The 15,720-nt window shown below is 39.6% G+C and overlaps 1 protein-coding gene across 2 annotated transcripts in view; it reads left to right on the forward strand.

Annotated features, from left to right (window-relative positions):
• Nucleotides 1-6,307: 6,307 nt before the first annotated feature.
• SLC8A2 (solute carrier family 8 member A2) overlaps nt 6,308-15,720 on the forward strand; it is a 101,905-nt gene continuing 92,492 nt past the window's right edge. The window contains exon 1 of one of the 2 annotated variants that reach the window (XM_072429334.1): nt 6,308-6,468. The gene's annotated coding sequence lies outside the window, so the exon portion shown is untranslated. The remainder of the gene's footprint in view (nt 6,469-15,720) is intronic. The other variant, XM_072429333.1, reaches the window with a different exon arrangement.

Genomic DNA, 15,720 nt, shown 5'->3' on the forward strand with positions numbered 1-15,720 from the left:
TTGGAGCCATGTGTGTGATGAGGTTATGAGTGAGAAAGTCATTAGTAGGTCATTGTTGGAGCGAAGAGAGCGGCTAGGGGGGTATTTTTCTATCAGATCAGAAAGGTAAGTGGGACAAGAACTGTGGAAGGATTTGAAGGCAAAGCACAGGAGCTTGAATTTGACTCAAAGGTGAAATGGAAGCCAAGGAAGAGAACTTCAAAGAGATGCAAAGGATGTTTAAGTCTGGTTTCAGCATTTATAATAGATTGCAGAGGAGAGAGTCAGGTTAGTGGAATACCAGAGAGGAGGATATTGAGGGTATAATGAGGAAGGAACTAGTCACCAGTATTGCATACTGAAGCTGACATTTCCAAAATAATGACCTACTTTGACTTGGTTCATCTTTTTAGAGGAGCAGAGTTTTGCTCTCTTATTACAGAGCACGCCCCATGCCAGGTGATATGGTGACTTATTTTCAAAAAAGCAGCAGGAAAAGCCTGAGGAACACAAATTCACACAATGGATGAAGGAGAGCCTGGGAGATTGTAGGACTTTAGGGTCCTAAGGTACACCTTGCTCTCCAGCAATCAGCACGTTATGGACATCACCATTTTTTTTCTAAACCCTATGAAACCAGTAATCACCGACAATAGTGCCTTGGATGATCTCACACTGCAAATATATACTCTCGCTATGAGGCTCAAGGAACAACAAGTGGAATGCTATTTTTAGAACATTAAGGCAAAATATATATCAAGGTAACATTTTGTTGATGTTTTATATAAAACAATCAAATATGCAAATCTTCACCTCATCTACTTTAAAGGTCATTTGTAATTGTTTTCTGTGGTTAACTCTGCATTATCATACTTTGCATTCATATAAAACATATCCTTGACTTTCTCACAATGTCAATTGGATGTGGAGACCAAAAATGACCACTATAGTATCAAGTAATTTTAACCCTAATAGAAGATCCTGTTAATACATTTTCAAATAAGTAACTTGAAAAGCCATAATTTCTAATGTTTCTTGCTCACAATGTGCATTTGTTTTGTTTAATTTTTAATTTTTACCCCTTTTGTGTTGTAGCCTGCATGTAAAGAAGGGAATTTTGTTAGATTTCAGAAAAAGAGTCCATGTTTAAGGGTTTTCCTTCCTGAGGCATTTACAGGAGATTGGTTCAGCAAGGATCTGATATACAGCAGGTAACTACACTATACAACCTAAGGATATTCCATATGTACCAGAGTATGGAGGTGATGGACGGGTCCCAGGTTGCCATGGTGCTTTCTTGGTCCGTTTGTGTAATGAGAGACTGCATCATATCATTACCTGGGGTAAGGTTACATAAACACTCTCTCCCCCTGTTTGTCATCCTACATAATGTATGGTGGAGTTCACGAGGTCATCACAAAAAAGCGCATTTCAAGAGTTCTCCAGGGGAGAAAGCATCTTCCAACTTCCAAGGTCAAGGACTAGGACATTAATTAATGAGGGCTGGAGGCCTGACTTCCTTAACTTCACCTGTGAATATTCTATATATACATTATTAGTACATTATGCCTATCCACATGCTGTACAGATACCAATGGTAGAACAAAAGCTAGTAGACTTGAAAATTTGATGTGTTTGTTGGCCAACATGAAAGCTTTTCATTGTTCTTTTAACTGTGTTGGTATACATGTTCCTGTTTTCTTTGTTTAGCAGTACTTGGGCTATGTACACACATGCAATAATTATCATTGGAAATGGGCGATTAACGATCGTTTGGCTGATAATAATCGTTAACAAAAAAGTGCACAACGAACGAACGAGGAATGTCGCTGGAAATGAACGACCGTCCCTGCGGATCTGATTGGGCGATGATCGCTCGCTATCTGTTATGTGTACAGTTGTTCAGTGATCGTGGATTGTTCTGTGATACACTTTCTCCTGTACAGGTCATTTCCTGCATTGTTCAAAAGATTGTATCTAATGTGTGTACATCATTGGTGGATTATATTTGACAGAATTGTTCACAATATGATCGTTCAAAATAATCGTGAATAATCACTGATTGGCCGTTAATCGTTTATTTTCAAACGATAATTACTGCACGTGTGTACCTAGCCTTAGACACTACATTTTATTAAGTGCTATTGTATTATTTAAAAGGGGTAACCCTTTCAGAGTAAAAGGTAACTAGATTCTAGCAAAGTTTTTGTTTTGCTTTTTGTGGAATTTGTGGAGCTGTTAATACATTTTGTGTTTGGCTACTTTTGAACCAATTAAAAACCCCTCCTATTCACATAATATCTATACATGGAATGGAAAGTTTTGACTTTAGATATAATTTAGAACCCTTGAAATAATTTTCACATTTTCAAGGAACCCTTTCTGTAATTTCTACATTCAAAACATATACCACATTAGCATGGTGGTCAATGGGAACAATGCTTCCTACTTTGCTGGATGGTGGAGAGATTGTCATCCTTACAGATCGTGTCACACTGACCTGAAAGTCACAAATTGCTCCTTGCTCAAGGAACATCTAGCAATCCACGAAGAAAGAAATTTAAGGGCCAAAATTTCTGCTTTAATGTAAGAGGTTGCATACTGCCAGTTGGTTTTTCTTCTTTGAAAGTAACCTCAAGACAGTGCCATGTTAGGTTTGATGGAACAGAAACTATAGTGACATCTTGCTGACCCTCTAGAAACCACAGAACTGACACCTACTATAATGAGATGGAAATCTGTTTGCAAATGAGTGGTCTAGAGAAGCAATGGTGTATTCTCTGAGGTTTCATTTTCATTTACTTTTGTAACATTTACTAAAAAATAATTTTTATTCTGCCATTCACATTTATTACATGGATGCTGTATCTCATGATCATGTTTCTTTTACATATACATATCGGTAGAGGATTCTCCTTGTGGTTGTAAATCAGGAAATACTGGGAGACTTCTGACACCTTCTGAAACCAGTGAGCCTCCTAGAGTGCTGATTAGAGTCAGTTCCTTCTGATAGATATAACTTGAGAGTGAAAATGGATAAAGAAAACAATTTTATCAGCAGTCCTAAACACAAAGTAGAGCCTTCAATGTATTAAACAAATATGGCTTTCATGTACAACATCAGTTGTACATTAAAAATAAATACCTACATAAAGTTAATCTTAATGGCAGCTATATCTAATAAAACTATTGTTTCCTTGTTCCATATAACCTCCCCTGTCACATCAGTCTCTCCTTTACCATTGTCTATTTGTTCATGTTATTAAAGTAAATCAAACCCCCAAATGAATGTTATTTAGTTTGTTTGCCTATGTATCATGTATCACAAACAGTTGCCATGTTCTTTTTTTTTTTTTAAATGCTCTTATATTCTTGCTTTTATCCAATGTGTGTCAGCACAGCTGCCTGGGAATGCATACATGCATGTGACAATGCAAAAGCAGATTTGGAGGACAAATGTCACCTCCTAACGCAGTGCGAAAAGAGGCAAGTCATTCCAATAAAGATTAAGAAGAAATTATCCATGTTACTCAAGTCATTAAGTACTTATGTGACACTTTAGGCAGTGTGGGAAGCATCATACAAGACTGAAGTATGATGAACTGATAACAAAAGATTGACCAGAGCCCAGCAACAGAAGGAGTTAAGGTGCGTACACACTTCCAATTTTTATCGTTCCAATCGAACTACGAACGATCGATTGGGCAAAAAATCGTTCGTAAAAAAGTAACCAACGACGCCGACGAACGAGGAAAGTCGCTGGAAACGAACGACCGGACCGGCAGATCGGATTGGACGACGATCGTTGAACATCGTTCGTGTGTACGGTCGTTCGTTGATCGTCCATGGTCTGAGCATGCGTAATGAACGAACGTTCGTTCACTTTCCGGTCGTGCACATAGTTCCTCTATCGCTCAAACGATCGTATCTATTGTGTGTACAATATCTAGGAACGATAGTGTCGTTATCTCTATGTGCAGGATCGGTGCTATACGATCGTTCGTATATATCCTGCAGGATCGTTCGTCGTTCGTTTTCCAACGATAATAATTGGAAGTGTGTACGTAGCTTTAGTAGGTGGAGGGAGGGCATGACCGGGGCAAGGGGTAAGTGAAGAGGATGGTGTAAAAGTGGGGTGACAGGGAAGTCAGGTCAAGGGTATTGGCCAAAGGATTGGGCAGGAAAAAGCCGGAGTTAAGGTGAAACGAGGGAGGACAGTCTGAAGACAGCAGAGAGCGATCTTCCCTACCGCCCTCCCAGGAAAATGTGTTTTTAGGAATCTGAGTGGGTGGCAGCTGAGGTCCGCAGAGGTGGTGCTTTACGGTAAGCAAAAGGTGGCTGGGGGCTCATATTTGTGTGAAGTCTCCCTAAATGGTTGAAGGTCTAAGGTGGCTTTTAGGGGCTGCTGCAAAGAATTGGTACTACCAAGGTAAGGGAGCAGTTGCTCAGCCTCAAGTGGAATGCAGTTGTGGTTAGGGCCTTGCAGGATCTTGGAGGCTGTGGTACTTACTAGAATGATACGGATAAAAGATTGGGGAATTTTGCACTTTTGCACATTTTGAATGTTGCACTGATGTTTGTATTCATAATGATAACAGTGTTATGGTATGAATTTATGAAAAAAGTCACCATTTCTAAGAGTTATGGAACAAGAGAAGTGTGGGCATTTAAATGTAGTTTGTGTAATTTACGGCACAGTGACCAGATGCAATATATTAATTGGTTGTTGATCACTGTTTTACACACATTTGCTTTGTGTTTGTAACATAGTAATTTGATGCAAGGTAGGGGTCAATTTGTAATCAACTGTACAATTTTCCTGTGAATCCAGTGTAATTGACCTATGAATCCATTTTGTTTTAAATTTTTACTAGTGATTTCCTTTCTTAGTTTGCAGAATCTATAAACCTGCTGATTCTGGAGCATTTTCCTGGATGATGAAGCTATTGAATCAAAATGTAATCTGTTGACGCTTGCTGATCCTAAGATTTGGTGGCTGCATTATTTGTAGTAATATTTAGTTTACAGATGGAAAATAACCCTGTTTTTGCTTTCATTTTAGCTCACAGGAAGGGAGGGGCAAGCTCACCTCAACAAGTATTTTCTGTACATGCTGAGGGTTCTTAGCCTGGAAAATAAAAGTCAATGCAACCACCTCATTTAAAGACTGGTAGGCTAATGTTTATTTACCATTCAATTATTTTACCGGTATATGTTTTTTGTTCAGGCACATGGCTACATGTTGTGGAAGGTAAAGTTGGAGGAGAAATTTGATCCTTTTGAATAAAGTAATCTTGGACCAGACTTTAAATCAATTGACTAATTCACTAGTTACTAATTGGATATTTGCAATCAGATTTAGCTGAAGAATATAGATATCTCCAAGTAAGCTTATGAGTGAAAGGCTATCAAATTGTTAAGCCTAATATTGTATCCAGACAGTGAATGTTAACTCAACTAAATAATGTAAGGGATAGTTTCCCTAAAACTTTAAAATAACGAACAGCAGGTCATCTATAAAGGCTGTGGAACCGATTGGAATGCTGGCAAATTGGGGAGAATTTTTTCTTAAAAAGTTTTAGGACCAGATTAAAGAGAAAGAGCAATCATTTTAAGTTCTTTTCTATAAATGGTTTGTGTCAAAGGGGATAATTTATGATAGGAGAGGTGAACAGGTAAGTGTTTATGTATTGAATGTATGAAAAGAATATTCCACCAAATGATCTGGAGGCTGGCATTTGCTAAACAAAGTACAATGATAATTTATTGAATTCCTTTTCTGCATCCAGACATAGAAGCATATATTATTTATTAAGCAATAGCATGGTTGCTGCTATGGCTGTGCATTATAATTACCTGTGGGGATGTGTTTTTTGTGGACAAACTATTTTTTTTACATTATTATTGTATTTAAAGCTGCAGAATGAGTTTAAAATAATAAAGCTTTTATGAGTTTTTAGTCATTGGATTTATTTTTACTTATCATCTGTACCCAATGGTATTTTTGCATATAATCATTACTCTCATTTATTCTGTTTTCATTGCTCAGGACAGGCCATGTGCTTCTATGTGTCGCTTATGAAAAATTCAGGTGTGATGCTGAGTGGGCAGGGATGGAGATTTATGTTTGGCGCTGTCCAGGTGCTGAAGTGAAGAAGAGAAGCTGTAGAGAGGAGTTGAGAGCTGGCAAGAAGAGGTGGGTGATGTGTGGAGGGGACCAGAGGGTGGAGACACAGGGAGGGGGAAGCAATATGCGGATCCAGACAGGCAAGGGAGAGGGAGTGGAGGTGGAGAGAAGCTGGAGGAGCAACAGCTGTGGAGGAGAGGAAAGAGAGAGCAGGGGGTGGGAGCTGAGGCTTTTCTGCAGACACTTATATTCCTGCAAAACCCCCTTTCACAAAGCAGCAAGGGACCCCCTCACTTGCAAAGGAAAACGAAGGACAGACATGTATTGGAGCGTGTGATGTGGGCAGCAAGACTGGAGAACAGGTGAGCACATACATGTTAATATCTCCTGTTCTCTTTAATAATAGTATCAGTCCTTTATTTCCATGCCTCATGTTTTCTGTGTGTGGCTGTGCCTGGCAATGCTCTCACTGCTTCTTCGTTCAAGATATTCACAATAGATGCTGTCTCTGCCTTTAACTCCTCTTCCCAAGCTCTGTTTCCACATCTGCTGCCCTGTATCACTTTGTGTTCTGCTTTATCCCTCTCCCTAATCCTAATTTGTATAATTGCACCTCTGTCGATCTGTCCTCCTTTTTCTCGTAAACACCATATTATCTTGGGTGATCCCACATTGAGGTGTCCCTCTATGTCCCTTTGCCATGCAGAAGGCTGCCCATGTGTCAACCACATATTCTATTTTTACTAATAATTCTGGCTTTGCTGTCAATATAGCAGATTACCTGTCTCCTATAGATCATGTTCCTCCCAGTCCTCCTGTCCCTCCCTCCGTCCATCAGTGAGATTTATGGTCTTCAAGGTCTAGACTCCCATTAGACCAGTGTCATATGTGGACACTGCCCTGCTCCCAGTATGGTCCTGTCTTCTCTACAATGGAATTCCCATTCTAAATTGGAATCCCCAGTCTTCCATTTCCAAGAGAATATAACTCTTCCTCTCCTGTGCTTCCTTCCTTAATTAATTTCCAATAGCCAGTCCACAAGTGGCTGCCCGGGCTCCCACAACTGCGTGGAGCACGTGGCATAGAATTATGGTTTTCATTGAAGCAGTTAATTAAGGCTTCATATTTTCCCCCTTAGTAAAGCTCCTGGCTATTTATCAGCCTGGTCGCCTAGCAGGGAGCTAATGGGCTTTCTGTCCCTTAGCCAAATGGGCTCATTTAATACGGCAACAAGCAAATTGTGATAACCCATAGCAACTGGAACCACTATCCATTGTTCAGATTGGAAAGTGAATTTTAATTGGTTAACCAAGGTCATGGTCAACAAGCGGAGTGCTGTAGTCCACAGCAACTGACCGGCAATCATGATTCAAAGATCATTAGTGAAATCTAATTGGTTTAAAGGGGCTATAGGTTACGTCCTTACCGCTAATTGCACTGAGATCGGCATATTTGATGAATACATGGATACAACATCCAAAAGAAGTGACTAATAAGATGGTAACGGGGTATAATAAAGAATGAATATAATGAAAGGTCCAAGTCTAAATCTCCAGCAATAAATTAGAAGATTTCACAGCTGGCAGAATAGGTCAGTGGCTCGACTTATATATATTTCAAGTATATTCATTAATCCTTCTGATTCATCAGTAGATGCATGCAATGGATTCAGAATAATCCAGATGAAGTATAATAAATGGTAATGTAAACAGTTTGTGTCCTGGGAAATACCATTAGGTCAGTGCTGAGATCTGACCTTATTAGCTGCCTACATTTCTAGAGGCCTTATGCCTGAGAAGATTTTTTACAGCATAATAAGATTGAGGTGTTATAGTGGTTTTGTAAGGTTCTTGTTAGAGGTGACAAGTTAGTGCAAATCTGGAAATCATTTAAAACAGAACAGTTTTAATGATATAAGGATGTGAATTATGAGTTAGATAGATAGCATCACATCACGGCAAAAATATAAATGTAATTTCAAATAAGTAAATCCATAATAAATATACATTTAACTACAAACACATATATCACTGAAACACAGCCCCAGGAGAAGTAATGATGTAAGCTGAGTTTTCTGTTTCTTACAAAAATAAGAGCTTGCTGATTTAGCACTACCGCTCTTGTTAAAAGAAAAAGAAACTGTCACTTTTGCTTTTGGAATGAGGAGGAAGTGACACTGCTAAATGTAGAATATCTTGGCAGAATGAAAAAGGTGGAGGATTCATAACTAGGGTCAGATAATTATATATGTCTGCCTGTCCTATGTATTGGATGCTAGGTGCTGAAACTCGTGTGTGATGGTATATATTTGTCATTCCAGTGTCTTCTCTTTCCCTTCTCCTCTTTTCCCATCCCTTTCTCTTTTATTTCCCTTTAGATTCCATTCTCTTTGATTTCCTTTCCCTACCTTTCACCTGCAAGTTTCTCTATTGATCTTTCTGTTTGTTGCTTTCCAATATTTAATACAGTGCTAATGCCCTCTCTTTGGGCACTCAATGGCCCCTCATTGGACACTGTATTTGTTCTAATCTTACATACATGGATACCCCTGGAAAGATATGTGAATATTTTAGTAATATATTTGTGCTAAAACATTGGTGTACAATGCACCTTCGATACAACCTTGGGCTTCTTTCTCTAATATACTTATATATGGCATGTTTTCTCATATTAATCATTGTTAAAATGTAATAAATATTGTAAATTTTTCATTCATTTGCATGTGATATATATCAGCTAGGGAATCACCACTATATTTCATATTTATGAGCAGTTGTTCCTGGTTCCTTTTTTTTCTCCTTTTTTTCCCTTGTAGGCCCTTTATGCCCACGTTCTCTCCTCTTTATAATTGGTATATTTGTCATGTTGTGCTTAATGATCCATTGATGTACAGTATATGAACACAGAGATATTAAAGAAGGACTCTGCCAGGATAAAAAATCAGTACCCAAGACATTAGCTTGTGCACACAATGCTCCTTTTTTTTAATGACTGCAGTGAATGTTACAAATCAGTGCTCTTTTTCCAAGGCGTTCTGCTAATTGTAACCTAAAGTTACTCTTTCTATTGGAAAAGCATCTTGAAATGGCAGTGTGGGTGATGTGCTAAAATATGGGGTTACTAATATGCAAATCTTGACTATCTTATCAAAAGTCAAGGCTGACGTAACCCCTCCCACCTTCCGCATCTTTTTATTGTCAATCTTCAGCTTGTTGATTCTTAGTGATCATTAATAAATGAGGCAGGAATGATCAGTTACTCTGTTGATTCACAATCTCTGTCCACAAAAAGGGTATATTACAGGGGCAATTTTATAAGGGTGTTTTTTTACAGAATGTATTCAGTATTTTACTGCAAGATTAAATGCAATGTCTGTGTTGGCCATGATAACTAGTTATCTTCAAGTTAGACAATAAGAGTAGATTTCCTTTTGACTCGTATTGGCAGTTGACTATTTATGCAGCATTTATGCTATCAGTAAACCCTTGTGTGTTTTTGTGTCTGTCAAACCTAGAGAATGACATGTAGACACCTTATATTGTACATTGCTGAAATCTTGGACAGCACCTGCTTGCCATTCAATATGTATTCTTGTGTGCGTTTGTGTGTTGAGTAATTATGCTGCCGAGCTGACCCAGTAGAGTCAACTACTTGGAAAACCAGAAAAGAAATGCTGGAAATATTGGCCTCAGAATCCAATCAGATTCTACATATCAAGTAATCCTATTACACAGAATAGACAAATAAAGAGAAACTCATTTCAAATACCATTAGCAATATATAGAATTAATGCTAAACTACAAAACAGGGAATTTATGTGTGGATGCGCAAAGCTTGTAAACCTTAAAGTGTTGCCTATACTATTTATTAGGCTGCCAGGCTGGCCTTATATCAGGTTCACTCACTTGGCAGCCCACAGATTTCTTACCACCCTCCTGAGGTACTGAGCTGGTCTTCTTGGCTAATCTTGTTGAAATCTTGGAGAGCTTCTTTCCAGATCTGTGCAGTGTTTAGAGTTAAAGATTTATCTGTACAAGACCTTCCTATGATAAAGACTAGTCACTACTGCTCTCTAACCTTGCATAGGGTGACTGGTCCTGTATCCACCCCCCTGTATTTTTCTGTAGGGGGAAGACCTTTTAGTGATAATAGAATTTACACTTTCACTAGGCAATTGGTGTCCTCAAAGTAGATTTATATCTCTATTGGCTGATAAGGAATATAACTGCACATTGTTTGACCTAATATTTTTAAAACACCATGTTTGCATGTTTTTAGTTTAGGCTAGTATAGGAATAGTTAAAACTATTATGTATGTTCCATTTACTGTCCCAGAGACATAAAAATAAGAGATCTCCCCAGAGCAAGAGAAAATCTTCTTGGAGCACTGTTTCTTAACCTTTTTAACATAGGGGGGACCCTTCTAATAACCTTTAGGTTTTAGGGAACTCCTGACAATATTGACAGTATCCAAAAATCACAGTACATTAGTGTGGTGGCCAGTGGGAAAAAGATTTTTACTCTGCTGGTCAGTGAGACAAATGCTACCCTTACAGATATCCAAAGAGATCATCGGTGTCAGTTAAACTGACCTGAGAGGCACAAATTGCTCATTGTTTAATGAACTCTAGGGGAAAACCTGGTTGAGAAACACTGCATTAGACAAAAAAAAAAAAAAAAGCCTCCTGGGATACCTAAGTCACGCATGCTAGAAGCCTCTTGGGTGCTCCTTCTGCGCATGCAGTTCTTGTCAAAAGGGGACGCAGTGAGATCGGCAAGTTTTTTTCCCCAACTATGTCACCCGATCTCGCGCCTGTTTAGGGTGACGTAGGAAGAAGAACCCGGAAGAGGAATAGAAAATAACGACACCTGGCGTGCCGTCCCAAAGACGGGTACCGGGACAACACAGGACCCAATGGAAGAGACCTCCGGACCGATCCACTGGGCTGCGGGATTGAAGGTAAGTGTTTTTTTTTTTGTTTTGGCCGTTTTATTTAGTTTCTCTTAACCCACCCATCCCCTCCATAGATCCATAAGTACTCAAGGTGCAGCTACCAGTGCTTCATGTCTCTATATTTACATTTCAGCTTCGAAGTAGACATGTCTGTACAGTACAGCCCCGATGTCCTAAAGCAGGGACTTATAAGGTAGAAATAATGGCGGCTCCTATTGCCTCAACTTTAACTGCCCTCTGTATATCAACCATTGGACAGGTGGATGACAGGAGGCGGGGCTTATTGCCTAGAAGCGATGGCAGGTCCTTGTGCCTCAGCTTCTGCCTCATTCACCATAATATCAATGTTTTATGTGACATTTTCCTTTTTATAGGTTTGCATTTTCATATTTTTGTCATTGTATGAAATATAGATGTTTGTAGATTAACCACTGGAGGGAGTCTCCAGTGGTCACCAACCTTTTCAGACCTACGGACCACTACATTTACAGGCTCTGGACCGTGCATGTGCGGAGAACCGTGTGTCACTCAAAAGGGAAGAAACTTCTACCATAGTGACGTCACCATGGCAGAACGCTTCCACTCCCTGGTTCTGGCATCATGACATCACTATGGGGGAAATTTCTTCCCCAGAGACACAACCCGCCCACCGCCCTAAGACTGAGATTTGTACAGGAGAAATGGACCACGGCTCTGGTCGGTGCACAGCGGACCACCAAAATTTTCTTGCAGACAACTTGTTTGCGACCGCTGCTCTATGTATGATAGGTGGCTTAGTTAGGAAGTATAGCTTATAATAAACCCTAATATCTCCATACCCTAATATACCCTAATATTAATATCTCTGCTGAAGGACTCTTCGGTTCAGATGTGTTTGGGGACCAAGCAATCTTTGGGTGTCTTCCGGCAGCTGGCACCCTGTTAGCCAGTCAGTCAATTGCACCACAGTGCCAGTTGTTAAAGAACCAGTCTCTGCACATTTCATGGCTGGCAACAGTGAGTGGGACCACTCACCACCACTCCATTTAATTTTTTATGAAGCTTCCGCTGGTAGAAGTAACTTGTAGCAGTTCCCTGACATGAACCACACCACAGCCCCATGGCCAGTCTGAACAGTAACCACTGTCTAGCGATGCAAAGCTGCACATGGAATAATATAGTGTTATTACATTTTTTTACATTAAGATAATCTCTTTTGTTTTAAAAAACCAAAACTACTATTATCTAAAAAATGCAAAAACCAATGCAGATCCCCCCTTCCCCTCACCCCCTTTAATCTCTCTCAAGGCCTATTCCATACAAACCTGCACTGATCAGCTGTTTGAATCAATCAGTACATCCAGGCATCTCTGCGCTCAGAGCAGTGTGTTTTTTTTTTGCAAGACATCCTTGGAAATCTATTATAAGTAAAAATAGGCTTTTTCAGGCTGTGCTCTGTCTCACTGGAAAAAAAAAAAACTGAAGCTCCAAGCGGCATTAGCCTCGGAGTTGCTCTGCGGTTTATTTGAAGCAGCTGGTTAGCAGAAAGGGTCTCCATTCTTGTACCAGCAGCAGGGGCACATTGAAAGCCTCTTCAAGTGAGCCAATGCATTGAGCTTAATAACTGCTGACAATATTGAGCAAATGTGTAATGTGATTCACCATGAATTCTTCTCTATTGTCCTATGTGTTGGAGGCATACACATCTGTTGGAGGCTCCCTCTGTTCCCACCTAGACTGTGTCACAGAATTGTTCCATTCATTCAGCACTGTGGAAAGGGATTACTTGACACTGTTCAGAATAGAAAAAACATGCTACGGGGACTTGGTATGAATGGTGTGTGTTTTTCTTGCAGATGTGTTTGGATGTGACGCTTGAGGGGAGATCAGCTGGTTATGTGAAAGAAAAAGAACAAGTAAAATAGAGTGTTGAGCGTTGGATTTCTGTTCCACTGGTAAATGCCAATCTGTTTAGTTTTTAGTTTAAATCAGTTGAATTCATTCATGTGCAAATAATGACAGTTCATGTACTCTAGAAAAAAGACTGTGAAAGATTATGAAAAGAAATCCTGTCATCTGCCAACATGTTGTGGAGAAAAGCCCTTGAAGCAGAGACCTCTCTGTAGAGGTCTAACACACCTCTGAGTTAGACCTATAGCTCTGCAATCAAAAAAACTCATAATCCTGGAGTACTTGCTTTGACTCACCGAGGAACATGTCCGGCACCTGTAGAGAGACCAATTTTTCCACACAGATAGCAAGGTTCCTTTTCTGCAACATGCTGGCAGGAGATAGGATTTTCCACTTAGGTTGTGGCTATCTTTCTAATATGAATTGTAAACATTTGCACCCCTTTTTCTTCTCATGCACATGGAGGGCATTTGGCATATTTAAAATGAGAGTTTAGATGGGCTTTTAGGTCTACTTTATCATACATACAAATGTTACGGTTCACTTGTTGCATAAATTGGTTACCTTATACATATGCTGGATTTTAAAGCAAAAACTCCCATTTTACAAAAATACTTTTAATTCCATTTATCTAAAAACTCATGCACTAATTTTGGAATGCTGCTAGTATATTTAGCGAAATTCTTTTTGAATTTTCACTTACCATAGTTACCTTTAGTCATAAAGATGAGGAAAAGTACTACTTCTGTCCACCAGTCAGGCCTTGCATGTAGGTATCTGTACACATCTGCTTTCAGTTGAGGAGATCTAAGGTTAACACAGTTTTACTACTTTATATAACAACAGAATGTGATTACTAGAATCTGATTGGCTGTGAGAGAAAGAATACCTTCATTCTCATTGACCATTCTATACTGCAAATATCAGCAATATGCAAAACGCAACACCCTGTAGCATAATTCATGTTATCCGGATCTGGCCACAGTGAAATAAAATCAAATTAGTTGCTGTGGTTGATTGCACTTAGCATATCATTGTGCTGTTTGCAGCATTTTATTGAAGCTGATCTGGTATTTAAATGTACATTTTGCAGGGATCAATACAGCACATGTCAGCATTACAATAACATTACAACATAAATGGAAAAAACAAAACAAAACAAAAAAAAACTGCTTATCAATTACATTTTTTTGATCTGTTTTACTCTTTTATATCTAAAAAAAACATCAAAAAGACAATTATTCCCTTTTGGTTAGGCCTGATAATGCCAACATTTATTAAATTTCAATATATATTCTAGGGGTTCAGACAAAAATTTGAAGTAGGACCCCCAAATGTATAGCATTCCAGCTCCCCGCACCCCTGCCATTTTGCCAGTTGGGGACCTGAAGTAGGTGGGAGCCATGGACAGTTGCCCAGAATGCTTTAAAACTGATCCTGATTCCAAATTCTTTTTTTCATGGATCACAGCATTTTTCTAAATTAATCTGAAAAGAGCAGTTTTACATGTCAATGTCAGCAGACCAGGTGGAGGGGGGTATTCCTTGCTTACCAATTTCTCGTAATACAAGCAGACCAGCTGATCAATCTGCGGTTCGCAGTGCAATAAATGTGTCTGTCCCAGTGCTGGCATTGTAAACATGTCTTACATCAGCACTAGTTAACATCAAAATCTCTGTCTACATGTCCCCAGATTATAGCAGACTGCTGTAATTCCTTATCCTGACAATTAGAGTCTATAACATGCTGCCACACTGACTCGTAAAGCTACACTTCAATCAAATATGAGAATGTCATATTTAAAAAGACAGTGGGGGCCATCTGTGTTGTTTCGTATTTTTGGCCATGTTATGTTGCAGAGATATTGTCATCTTGTCATTGCAGAGCAAAGTGACATGGTCTTTGTAGAAGACCACGCTGAGCCCAACATACCACATCATGCAGAAATGTACATGTTTGCTTGTTGTTGCTGTCTAGTGTTGTGTGTTGCTGTGTGTTGTACTTGTAAGTTACATTTGAGGTGCTATTAGAAAAATTTTGCAACCCAGGATACCAAGACATGTGATGTACATTGCCATGCATTGCATTAAGGAAAATGTTTCTGCAAGGAAACTGTAAGGCCCTGGTCCAGCAACAATACCCACCAGACACCAGTCCCCTAATCGAACACATGGTTGCCACCAGGACTTAGTGGGTAAGTGATAGTGTCAGGGGAAGGGCTGGCAGAGGACCAGTAACCCACAAATAAAGCAGTACCCAGATTTCAACAGAGACAACTTCAGAATACAGAGCAAGTGGTCATACACAGGTAATCCATTCACCAGATATGGTACAAAAGGGCAAGACACAAGAAGAGTCGGGGTCACAGGCACAAGGTCGGTCCAGGCAGCATAAACTCACAGGGTCAACTACAGTAAATCAAGCAAATACATGCCAACAGCAAGTTAGCCTAGTTTAACGATACAACAGGCCCTGGTGATTGGGAGCAGAGAGGCTATAAAGTCCCAGCAGCCAATGGCAGCACTGGATTGAGTCAGGAACTAATTTGCCTCTAAAATCCCCTTCAGCTGTGCACAGAGTGGGGATGCCGATAAAATACATCAGGCTGCACAGCTAAAGGGAAGCAGGGGCTGCTGCTATTTTTTTATTCTCCTTGCTGCTGCAAGTGACATTGCTGGACAAAATAGGCTGTGTGGGATATGGCGGTGGTTCACAGCATGGACACACCGGCCCAATAAGCACTAGTGGGAAGCCTAACAAGTTATTTTGT

Source organism: Pyxicephalus adspersus, chromosome Z (genome assembly GCF_032062135.1).
Source record: "Pyxicephalus adspersus chromosome Z, UCB_Pads_2.0, whole genome shotgun sequence".
In the NCBI taxonomy this organism is placed as follows: domain Eukaryota; kingdom Metazoa; phylum Chordata; class Amphibia; order Anura; family Pyxicephalidae; genus Pyxicephalus; species Pyxicephalus adspersus.